Source organism: Electrophorus electricus, chromosome 1 (assembly GCF_013358815.1).
Source record: "Electrophorus electricus isolate fEleEle1 chromosome 1, fEleEle1.pri, whole genome shotgun sequence".
In the NCBI taxonomy this organism is placed as follows: domain Eukaryota; kingdom Metazoa; phylum Chordata; class Actinopteri; order Gymnotiformes; family Gymnotidae; genus Electrophorus; species Electrophorus electricus.
Genome location: NC_049535.1, coordinates 14,723,170 through 14,736,157, shown reverse-complemented (window position 1 = coordinate 14,736,157; position 12,988 = coordinate 14,723,170). Strand labels below are relative to the sequence as shown.

Below are 12,988 nucleotides of genomic sequence, written 5' to 3'. Positions count from 1 at the left end.
ACCTATGCAGTCTACTGCTCACACATTCTAGATGCTGTATGCATACACACATGCATACATATACACACTTGCACACACACATGGAGCACTTTGCACAGCTGATGAAGGTTCCCTTCGTGAAACTCACTGCATAGAAAAGTTGCACCTCTACGTATTTAAGTACAGTACACTGCAGGTACTCCATGGGGTCATATGTATGTATATAAATCCAAAGAAGATTTTAGGTGAGTAACTGCAGTGTACTGTAATAATAGATTTAGAAATATTCAAAATTGTATTAAAGAATGTTTCAGACAGAGGGGCTTCATCAGCTGTGTATACACACACACACACACACACACACACACAATTGTGTTTAAAGCCATATATCAAAGCAGTATTTATTTCCTTAAACAAAAAAGTGGCACCATGGTCAATTATTTCACGCTTCCTCTTTTGGCTTTTTTTCCCCCTTGACCATGTGATTTCACACATCTGCAGCTCTGCTGAGGGTGGAACACCACCCGGCCCATTCCAGCAGGGAGCCATGCTGAAGACTTCGTGGGCTGAGAGTTCCCCGGTGCCACCTGTACTTACACTGAAACACACATAGACCATCACCGTTACTTTTTCACTCTATTAATGCTCATTTCATTATTGTTTTATTGTTGTAGCCTTTTATTTAGTTGTTTTACAAGCAAATAACCCAGCTGAGATAATAGTGAATCATTTCTTATGCACTGTCGTTGATGATGATGATGAAGAAAAAGACATAGATGATGATGAAGATGAAGATGAAGATGCCTCAACTGCATTGTTAAAAACTCTCAGCTTGCATATCCTAGCATTAAATTATTATAATTTGTCACAAAACTCTTCAAATAACTTTCACAACTTTAAAATGATTTTCAGTTTGTTTGGTTTTCTTTCTTTTTTTTTGCAGACCACATAACTGGATGGCCTTTTTAAAGCGTAGCAGTATAGTACTCTACAAAAACATATGTTTGCAAAAACTACATATCACATTAGAATACCGACTAAGTGCCATGTTTCACTGACTTAATAGTTGAATGTTTTCACATGAGATTCAGTGTTTTCCAAGCTACTAGTAGAATTGCAGTGCATCTCCATAATCAACATAATTTTTTGCTCTTTTTTGAGGTTGTACCATCTCATGTGCCTTTAAAACAACAGTAAACTGTAGGTGATTGGATCTGTACATTCTGTAGATTGTGTACATATATACTCAACCATATACATTGTACATTGTGTATATAATCATAATATACATATATATTGTACATACATTATTAATATATTTTGTACATACATAGAATATATATATTTCTCTGTATATATATTTTTTTCTCTATGCACCCCTGGTTCTCTTCCTCAGTTTGGACAGAGCACTCTCCACCATTTCACTGCGTGTTGTACTGTGTATGGCTATGTATGTGACAAATAAACCAAACTTGAAACTGTACTTGAATGGAGGAATGAAAATGTTATGTAATGAAAAGTACATTTTCAAAGTGCAGTAAAAAAAAAGTGCACTGAGTGCAGTGAGATGAATGTGTCCTGGGTTGTCTTCCCTAAGAGAGCAACACCAAAGGTCTCATATGTCATAAGAACTTGCAGGAGCTATATAAATAAGAAAATCTAAAAAAGATCATATGAAAACCTAATATATAATTAAGGTTAGGGATAGTGTCAGGTCTCCGTTTCATCCCTTTTGTTTACGATTTCATTTGTGCAATATCAAATGAGATATAAATGTAAATAGGCAGGACATACAGGAATACAGGAAAATAGGCTTTGGTTAGTACACAGAATTAACTATAAAATTAATTCCAGCAACCATCATGTTGATGGTGTAGGTGATAAGTGGTGTAGGTGATGGGTGGTGTAGGTGATGGTGTAGATGATGATGGTGTAGATGATGGTGTAGGTGATGATGGTGTAGATGCTGGTGTAGGTGATGATGGTGTAGATGATGATGGTGTAAGTGATGATGGTGTAGGTGATGGTGTAGGTGATGAGTGGTGTAGGTGATGGGTGGTGTAGATGATGGTGTAGGTGATGGTGAAGGTGATGAGTGGTGTAGAGGATGGTGTAGGTGATGAGTGGTGTATGTGATGGGTGGTGTAGGGGATGAGTGGTGTAGATGGTGTAGGTTATGGGTGGTGTAGATGATAGTGTAGATGATGGTGTAGGTGATGAGTGGTGTAGATTAGTGGTGTAGGTGATGGGTGGTGTAGGTGATGGGTGGTGTAGGTGATGGTGTAGGTGATGAGTGGTATAAGTGATGAGTGATGTAGGTGATGGTGTAGGTGAGGGGTGGTGTAGGTGATGAGTGGTGTAGGTGATGTGTGGTGTAGGTAATGGTGCAGGTGATGGGTGGTGTAGGTGATGGTGTAGGTGATGAGTGGTGTAGATGATGGTGTAGGTGATGAGTGGCGTAGGTGATGGGTGGTGTAGGTGATGAGTGGTGGTCCCAAGGTGGAATAGGCACTTAGTTCACTGCATGTTGATTTGCTGGGCAGAAAGGAGTTGATAAGAGCAAATGTGGTTTCGGAAAAAAAATACTGAGGAATGTTTTAGATATTACAGCTCATTGCTTAAGTACACTAATATGTACATAAAAATATACTTAATTACTGCTTCACATACACTAGTCTCACTCACTACATGAATACTGAACCTGGAACCAAAGAAAGCCAGAAAGAGATGCGAGAGAGAGAGAGAGAGAGAGAGAGAGAGAGAGAGAGAGAGAGAGAGAGAGAGAGAGAGAAATTAAGAAGAAAAAGATTCTTCCATTGAATATTCAGTTTGATTAGATGCACACTCTGTGGCTCATGTCTGACCTACTTGAATAATATTAAATGGATTCTCATGTTTCACCCATATAATAAACAAGAATATTTCCCATGATGAGACTTTGCAGCATCCCCATAATGCCAAACAATGTGTGTGTGTGTGTGTGTGTGTGTGTGTGTGTATGTGTGTGTGAGCGTGTGCATGCGTGCATGTCTGCGTGTGTGTGCATGTGCGTGTGCATGTTTATGTGTGTGTGTGTGTGTGCGTGTGTGTGCGTGTGACTGTGATTTTCTTTAGAAATATTTGCCCTTTGGCCATAAGATCTGCAGTTAACTTACCCCACAGAGGTCTTCAGTTGTTGACCAAGACATGGTCCTGCAGTGGGGCTTCACTGGCTCAGCTCGGGTGTTCCGGCACCCACTAGTGCAGAACTACTGCAGATCCATTTTATGACTTCGTCCAAATATCCCTGAGCTCTGGAGATCCTGTTAGTGTGCAGGATTATCATGTCACATGGCCAAGTTTGTTATAAAAATGAGAAGGGCCTACTTTAGAAACACATTCTTTTGGGTCACAGTAATTTTAACCAAAGATAACTAATTGTCCTGTGCAAACATTTGACTAAAAACCACCAAAGGAATCTACTGCACAAACATATAATTCAAGCTCATTTTCTGGGGGCTGTAAACAGTTTGGAAGAGCTACAGACTGTCTTAGGAATTGGAGGGAGGGGTTTATAATGAAAAAGTTTGTGGCTGTGGGGTCAGCCACACTCAGCCTGGCAGGCTCTGGAAAAGCCTGGGAAAGTAAAACACACACACACGCACACACACAAACACACACACACACACACACACACACACACACACACACAGAGAGAGGGAGAGAGAGAGAGATAGAGAAAGAGAGTTTTAAAGCCAATAACCTCAGCTCTAATTTAAACACACATCGGAACCTGAGATGAAGCCCTGTCAAACAAAAAAACGTCAACAGAGCAAAGTAAGAAACGCATCTGCTGAAGGTTGAAACTGGGAGAGAAAACTGTAAACTCTCAAAAAGAAGAAAGTTTTTGAGCACCACCCCCCCCCCCTCCTCTAAAAAAAAAAAAAAAACTAAACCAAAAACGGGTTCATTTTCATCACAGTGCCACATGAACTAGAGACCCCTTTTTAAAACTCTTTTTTTGTGTGTCATCAGTGACATTCGTATCACTGGTTTACAGTCACAACCAAGAACCTCTTAAGAAAAGAAATATCCAGATGAAGGTAAACCGCGCATTACACACGAGCTTGAAACAGTCGGCACCCCATTTCCAGCGCAACTCCTGGCCAGCGCAAACACAGACGCTCCCTCTCCGCACCCGGACACAGGCCTGGGCCCACATATAGGTGCGCGCCTATATGGAAACCTGGGAACGGCGATCACTCGTCAGTGATGCGCCAGACTCGGGTTTCTTTTTGCTTTCTTTTTGAGGGCAGAAAGTGGACCGCCACCGTTGCCAAATCTACAGCTTTAGCTCCAAAGCCTCCTGCGTCTCTTCAGCATCTGGACGCCTGAAGACAAGGACGATGTTCGGAAAGGAGGATGCCGCGGACCGACGGCTCGGGAGAGACAGTGGCAGAGCGACGAGCCGTTCCACCGGGGTATCACTTAGCGTTCCTCTATAAACAGTCCCCTGCGCACAAGCCCCAGCTTCCCACTCTTCTATTTAGAGCCGGGGTGAAATTCCCAAGCTCCATTGTTTACCACGAATAATAACATGTAACGATTAATCACGGAACCCCGCGCTTCTTTACGGCATTTTCCCATAAACTTCGACTCGACGAGAACAAACAAAAGCCAACACATTTCGGTCGCCATGGTTTCGCAGCTTTGTTTAACTCTTCAAATCTGTTGATATAAAGAGAGCGGGACAGGGAGCGCAGGAGGCTAAAGTCTGCACAGTCGGTCAGACTGAGCAGTGGGTTGTAATGCGAGGGCATCGTTGGCTTTCCTGCGTGATCTGCAAGAGGCAGAACTAACCCGTTAAGCCCCGACGGTGAGTTTGCACAGGCTGCATACATCAAACAGGGACGCAGTTAGTCAATATTGGAGTATGGAAAATCAACATGCGTTTTAAAGGCGCGCGCGGCTTATGCCCCCACGGTGCCTCGACAGCGACGGGGGGCATCCGGTGAGGAGGTTTCCCAAGGCGGAGATTTTCCCGTTTCTCATTTGTAACGTCAGTGCAGACGGGGACTGACACGCACGCCAAAATGAATTGCGGCACGCGAGGCACCTTGGCGTAGCAAATCGCCCTCCCATTTGACGGATGCTGAGACCGTGGAGTGGAGAAGGGCCTCTTCTATGTCCCGCAGTAACACGAATGCACCAAGGTTTATTAAATATACATTGCGGCGTGCAGCCGTGATAGATATTGCTCCTAAAAAAAGAGTAAAGAAACAGAAAACCAGGAGGTTAACAGGTACAAACGCGAAATGGAACAGGACATAATAGGGATGACACAGCATGGTAAGGTTGCTGAGATGCAGAATTCAGTGTTTGATGAACCTCATGACAAGATGCTTTATTAAATGCTGTATTAACATCCGTTGCCATACATCATTTCCAAAGCCCGTCCAGAAAGGTGCACAGCGTCCGGCAGGCGCGCAGATCTGCACTCCCTGTCACATTCGCTTTCACCTGATGCGTTGCAACGGCCCGAGCACAGCCTGCCATGAGGGTAATATCCTCTCTTATGTCACGCCGGACAGCATTTCACTGCGCGTGTGTGTAATAGATGGCCAGCATGACGGATATGGTCATAATATTAATGCACGAGTGACAGCTAGGTGATATGAATTATAGCTTTATTTCTGAGCCAGCTCTCCATTGGCCTCAAACTAAAATGTCATATATAAATGTCACTTGACGGCGACCATAAACTGTTGTAAAGATGATATGACGATAGATTTCCACTCTTATCTACCGTAGTTATTTACCCACGTGCCTTCTTGGTGGAGCGCGCTTAAGGCCTATATGTGCCACACGCAAGTGCGCGAGCCTGACGGTGTGGGCTTTGCTCTGCTTCTGAAAATGGGGAACGCAAGCTGTTTCCAACGCAGTAATCGGGGTGTGACTCCAGTTTAACGGGAAAGGGTGTATAGGGGGGACACAACCACGACCACGTACCCGCGCGTGCGTGCGCGAGCCGTGGTTGACATTAGCCAGGTGTAAGGAGTTCAAAGTGCCGCGAGGAAGACGTGAGAGAGCGCGAGAGCGTGGGGAAATGCACACATAAACGCTCAATTACTATGATAATATGAAATAGAGTAAGTTCACCTTCACAGTAAGTAATAATAAAAACTTGGCGGGGAGCTGGCCCAAGGCAGAAAGCAGCTCTGCAGCCTTGTGCTTATTTAAATCACAGGAAACGCACGAGGCATCAAAGTTGGGCGGCTAGCACAGGTGGGCAATCAGCACGAGACGCAAACCAAACAAGCGAGACGGTGTAGAACTACTGCAGGGCCCTGGCCCATAGCCGTGCAAAATGCAATATATTGGAAACACATTACAACATATTCTGTTTGGATTTGGAATATATTGACAACATGCTGAAATAATTTCCAATGTCACGTGGGAAGCCACCGCACACTTCAGACTTCAGTTTCGGCAAGCAAAAGTGGAGGACAGGTCGCCTGGGAAATGCCCAATCCGAGCAAGGAAGCACATAAAGATCGGAAAACGGAGAGAAGGCTCCCATGTTCAACACTCTGCCTAACATTTCAGATGACCGCACTTCTCCCTCCACATTCTCTTTTCTTTAACTCCCCTTATTTGATCAGATGCTGTGGTAATAGGCACGGCCTTAAAGTGAAAACACGTGTGGAGCTGGCAGTCTGTACTCAGAACGGCTCAGAAAAGCTTGACATGTTATCATTTAGAAACACCATCATCTTGTATTGGATCAAGCACCTTTGCGCTTTATGCCCGAGGATACCTGATTTAAAACCAAACGAGAGAAAACATAAAAACACCCCAAAATCAATACAGTCCAATCCATTTGGCATGCTCACAAAAATAAATAAATAAATAAAGCAATTTTAATCATTAGGCTGAATATTTTTAATTCTGAAAATTAAAACCCTAAGTATTTATTTATAGGGTTAGAGTTAGGTTTAGGGTTAGGTTTAGGTTTAGGTTCAGGGTTAGGTTTAGGTTCACGGTTAGATTTAGGTTTAGAGTTAGGTTTAGGGTTAGGTTTAGGTTTCAGGGTTAGGTTTAGATTTAGGTTTAGGTATAGGGTTAGATTTAGGTTTCAGGGGACTTGCAGCCAAGATGCTCCAAGAAAACCTGCCAGAGTTTCTTCTTTAACCTTTAACCTCTAAACCGCCAACCTCAGCTTTACCCTTCCAGGATCTCAGCGGGAATCCCCCTCCCCCTCCACAGCACACCTGCTCATCCACCGTGAACATACACCTTCAGCTGCCTGTTGCCAGCCTGTGGCATCTCTCATCGCGTCTCATTATGTGTACAGCAAAACCAATTTAGCTCGAGAGTCTCCACTTAGATTAGCCGCATCGCGCCATGCCCTGCGCCGTGCCCCGCCTGAATCCTGATGTGCCATTAGCGTCCGTTTGCCTCTCACCACTGCGTGTGCCACACCAACACCGTAAGCCCCGCAACGCGCCCCCTCTCCAGACGCATCGAGGTACATGCGCCCCTCATCTGAGAGACTGCGCAGAAGAGGAAGCCGGTTACATATTCACAATGCATCATAAGACAGATGTTATGATATTACAATCTTCTGAAGTCACCACCGAAGCATGTCACCTCGGGGGACGCTGAAGAAATGCACAAATAAAGTCCAAGGAATGAGCGGCGTTCGTAACAGGTTTGTACCATGCTTGGGTTGCTTAGATCTGTGTTGGTTGTGTTTGTTTGGCCTGTGTCTTGTGGTGCAACCGTACATCTAAACATTGCCTCGAGGTCAAGCATTAGAGCATGTTGAGTTCAGTCACCCTCAGGGACGAATTCCCATGAAAGCTGCAGCCATTTGCTTTTGTTTTCTGCAGAGCGTAAACAATGGCAATGGCATTCCTACTGATAGAGAGAAAGATAGAGGGGGAGAGAGCGAGCGAGAGAGAGAGAGAGAGAGAGAGAGAGAGAGAGAGAGAGAGAGAAAGAGAGCAGAAAGGCCCTGCATCCGACGTTTAACCTTCGTAGAGCTTCCAGACCTGCACGGAGAGAACTGTTACAGTCACGGCACACACGGATAAGGCTGACATGCGATACCGACCCTTGTTTCCGACAATCATTATCAGGTACTGTCAAGTGAACTATCCCGCACCATCACAGACAGAGAGCTCGCGCGACTAACGTGGCGTAATCTCGACCGCTACTGATCCGTCACAATACCTCTCACGACAGGAGTGCTGCGTCGAGTGCTCAACCAGGCAAAACCACAGCATGAAATGCTGCAAAGCTCAGAAAGGTTGTACAAAATCAGAACAAGACTATGCCACCACATTGTTGTGCTCTTATACATAAGCTGTCATTGAAATCCTTTAGTGTAGATTACTTATTTACTCAAATGGACCAGTCTAGTCAAAACGCCACAGTTGAATGGACTTTTCCAGTGTTTATTTGCTTCCAGTAAACCAATAAACTGGTGATTTGACTATGCCTCTGTTATGTCTAATAGGACTGGGGTTTATATGTATTTCAGAAGTTCATATTAGTCAAAAGGATGACCTCGGGCTGTGTGGGGCTTTTTTTTTTTTTTTTTGGTCAAACAAATATTTCCTTTTCATATTATTTCTCTTGGGCAGACTGCGTGAGAGACAATGTTTCATTTTGATTTACCTTTTTTCTCCTCTTTGCAGTAAAAGGATAGCCACACTCAGGAAAAAAACATTGTAGGAATATTTGTGCTCAAATATTGGCCTTGTTTTGGCTTCCATTCCAGCAAAGCAATTATTGGATTTGTCGGAACCAAACAGAGCACTGGCAGTGGGCTGTTCAGTCAGGTAAATATTGTAGGTCACTTGTTGTGAATTCGATTTGTTCTCAGATTGAAAAAAAAGAGTATTTATGTAAACTATAAACATTTGGTAATAAAAAAAAGCTACAAACGTTTATCAAAGGAAAGGAATTGTTAAACATAAACACGTCTGACATTCTAGAAGAAAAAAGTAAATACAAATAGCTTTTGTCATACAGTCATTGGAGAGAGAGAGAGAGAGAGAGAGAGAGAGAGAGAGAGAGAGAGAGAGAGAGAGAGAGAGAGAGAGAGAGACTCTTGTATACTTATCAGTGAGTATATAACAGGACCTTTACGGCACATGTGTCGGGGCCCTACTATCAACCAGCACTCTTTGGATCCTCCTTATCTGCACATGGGGGGAGAAACAGGGAGGAGTCCAGCAAGCACGCGAAGAAACTCCGCGCCGCTCTGGTCACCGGGACGCAGGAGCTGGTGTGCGCCTCCTCTCACCAAACGGATCGCGCTTTCGGTCTTGCGTGGGTTTAGCGCGTGGGGTTAGCTTTACAACATTCTTGGAGGTAAAAAAAAAAAAAAAAAAGAAAAAGAAAGAAAGTCAAATATCCTCCTTGTTTATGAAAAAAAAAATGAAATGAAAAAAAAAAAAAAAAAAGTCCTACCCATTACGGGGCGTCGCCGGTGCTCGGCTGCCGCGTTCCCGCGTGTCACGCTCCCTCGAGGGGTGCCGCAGAAAGGCTGCCAGAATCCCGACGTCTCCTGTTGCAGGCGAACAGGGAAGTGGCAGTTCAGCTGTTAATGACAGGTTCAATAAGCACGCTGGCGGGGCAGGCTAATCGGAATACGCGCATCCGCTGACGGCTAATGACAAGAATCTAATAGTCGACATCTGGGAAAGATCCGATCAGAAGGCAAACGCTGAGAAATGGAGATCAGCCAAGCTTTTTTTTTTTTTTTTATAAAAGATAACAAAGAAGGTCAAACACGCAGCTGCTATTTTTAAGCGTTAAATAAGAACGTTATTTGATGGGAGCAGTCAAACTCGAACGATTTCTTTTCACTTCATAAACCAAAAAATGGTGACATTTCTAATACACATGACACATAACGAAGGGTAGGTTTCGGTTTTACAAATGTGATGTCCCTTACACAGACAGACATACACACACACACACACACACACACAGCACGATAACAGGTGAGCAGCCTAGTCGGTCATTACGCGGGCAGGCGCGAGCTTTTGTCGACGGTTCGGCGAGGGAGGAGGAGGCTGGCGAGACCAGGCCCGAGTGCTGCCGCGTGTTCCACAGCCTGCTGCTGCTCCCTACAGTTAGAAAGCCCCCAGTTCACTCTCTCTTCCCTCCCGCACCGCTCGCTCTCTCGCTCCCAGACTCTCAGCCTGGCTCTCGCACTTTCTCTCTCTTTCTGTGGGTCTCTCTCTCTCTCTCTCTCTCTCTCTCTCTCTCTCTCTCTCTCTCTCTCTCTCTCTCTCTCTCTCTCTCTCTCTCTCACATACACATTCTCTCCTTCATTCTCACTTTTCTCTCCAAATCTATGACACCTCACCCTTTCGTTCTCTCATTCCGCCCACCTACCCTATCTGTTACTATTACTACTACTACAACTATTCTCTCTCTCTCTCTCTCTCTCTCTCTCTCTCTCTCTCTTCTCTGAGTAGTAATCACTAACTCTCTCCTCATCAGTGGGTTTTCCTTGCACAAATCCCAGTTTAAGAGTGAACATATCCAAACATTCTCAGCCTCCCTTCCTGGGAAACAGACGTCCTGGAAACTCTTTCAAAACCATAATTGTATTTCAGGCCTTCAAACGTAAAGACCAGTGGGAGAAGGTATTAATTATTCACAGTCACTGCACATACCGGAGGAACATCTTTGTGACGGTTATCTTAATAACTTTGGGCCTAATGATCTTTACAAAATAATCTTCAATTAAAACACTCCCCACTCCTCTTCTCTCTTTTAAACTATGTGATGTTAAGCCTAAGCACAGAAAATAACGATCAGAATCATTTTTCACAGAGACCAGCAAACAAGCTCCCTTTGTCTGATTGTTACAGCGATCACCTATGCTGAAAGCACGCGCTGTCTTTCTCCTCTGAAACAAGCACGCGGTTTTAACGCGCCGCTGCTGAGCGGCTGGCGGAGATGAACCACGGCGCGGGGCCCGTAGGTCCCGCGTTCAGCAGCGCTGCAAGGAACTGTTGACGGAAGCCGCTCCCCTCCGAGAGGCTCGGAGCGCCTGCAACTTGAGCGGCGTCCGCGCCCCCCGGCGTGACCCCGGCATATGGCTCTCGCCTGGCACGTTCGGCGCCAGGATGCCCTCTGACAAGTCAAAAGAACGCTGAAATATGTCTCCGAGACGCCTGCCAAAATCGAGATGTACCTCAATTAACCCTTTCACATGCCATTTTCTTTTTCTTTGGAGTCTTTCCTCACTTTCTTTCGTTCTGATTCTGCTTCGGAACGCAGGAAGTTTATGACATAATTAAATGTTTACAGTGCAGCAGTATTTTGATTTGTAGCGTGAAATCTCCAATAGCCAATTAGTTCCCACCACATTCTTTTGGGGTTTTTGTTTCTCCACCACACATTCCATCACACACACACACACACACACACACACACACACACACACACACACACACACACACACACACACACATTTCCTACTAGGCTGGAACCGTGACCCTGCCCTGTCAGCCTGCCCTCCTGGCCCACACCGCCACTGCAGATGTCATTAGCTGTCAGAGGCCCGGCAGCTGGGTGATCTGCCAGCCTGGCGGGCAGGGCACTGTGGGCGCTGCTCGTGTGCCTGCTGGGCACCCTGACGCATCCGCCGTTTTCCACTCCTCTGCGCCACAGCACACTGGCGTGAACCCCCACCCCACGGAGCCTCCAGCCCGACCCCCACGCCGCACGGGGGTCCGCTTGCTGTCAGCAATAGTGAGTGAGAGGAGGAGTCTCGTCGGACGGCACCCGGTGAACACACCAGCTCTGATCCAGGAAACACGAATATTTTAACTGCAAAGTTCCAGAAACATGGAAAGAATTCCAAAGACTTTAGCACTTTTCCCTGTTAGCTTTTGTCTGAAGTATTGCGGATGGCACTCTGAAATGGAATTTTAGTCCTGTGACATGCGCCTGCATAATAGCATTATTACTGCTTATAATTCACGTGTTACATGACATGCAGTTGCTCATGAAAGTTTATAGTGTGATCTGTAGGGCATTGTAAAGTGTCAGTGTTTAATGTATTTGAAGCCTGAATCTATAAAACATAAAAGTAAATATTGTCATATAAAATTATAAGTGTTTAAGGGAGAAGTACACATTTAGTAGGGTTGCTTCCTTAACAATTTTCATAATATAATGTAATTTATACATATATATATATATATATATATATATATATATATATATATATATATATATATATATATATATATATATATATATATAATAACTATTTGCTAGAGTGCCCCAAATCTCACCATAAATGCACATGAAAGGTCTGTTGATATGTGAGTATGAGGCGTGTATTAAGTCTTTGCTGTGTGGATAGTGCGGGGTGGCGTGTGTGTAGCGCAGATTGCAGTGTTGACAGTGTATCTGGGCTCGTCGGTGAGAATCGTGACTCTCTGGGCTTTTTGGCTACACAAGACTCAGTCTGGAATGCGTTGGAGTCACTTGTGTAGGGACATATGGGACAATAGTATTAAAGAGTGCTAATGCAGTCCGCCCTGTGTGTGCACAGTGTTGCCATGCAAATCCTTCTGCGACCTGCGTATATACCGAAAAAAAAAACAATAAAAAAAAAAAACCTCAGTTGGTTTCTGATTGGTTTGAAAGAAACACTGTGTGTCAGTAAAAAGTGACACTCTGGAACGTTGCTTGAAACCGCAGTGGAAGAAATATGGAATATAGTAGTTCTGGAGATTTTTAGACTTCTAGAAAAAGTTCATTATGTGAAATCACTGTGTGTATGTGTGTGTGTGTGTGTGTGTGTGTGTGTGTGTGTGTGTGTGTGTGTGTGTGTGTGAGACGGCCAATCCGGCCTGTCAGAGCTCCGTCTCTCCTTACAGACGTAATCCACAGCATCAAAGAGGAACCCCCCAAGCAACACTAGATGTGGGCCTGGCTCCCTCTCTCCTCCTCCCAGTGATGGAAAAAGCCATAACGCTGCTTGTGTGTT

At 44.7% G+C, this 12,988-nt stretch overlaps 1 long non-coding RNA gene across 1 annotated transcript; it reads right to left on the bottom strand.

Moving 5' to 3' along the window:
* Positions 1-366: 366 nt before the first annotated feature.
* On the bottom strand, positions 367-9,536 carry LOC113580089. The gene is made up of 4 exons (XR_003410938.2): positions 9,439-9,536; positions 9,109-9,332; positions 3,135-3,281; positions 367-577 (listed from the first exon to the last, which is right to left on the bottom strand). It is a non-coding gene; the product is annotated as an uncharacterized LOC113580089 (long non-coding RNA).
* Between the last annotated feature and the right edge of the window lie 3,452 nt (positions 9,537-12,988).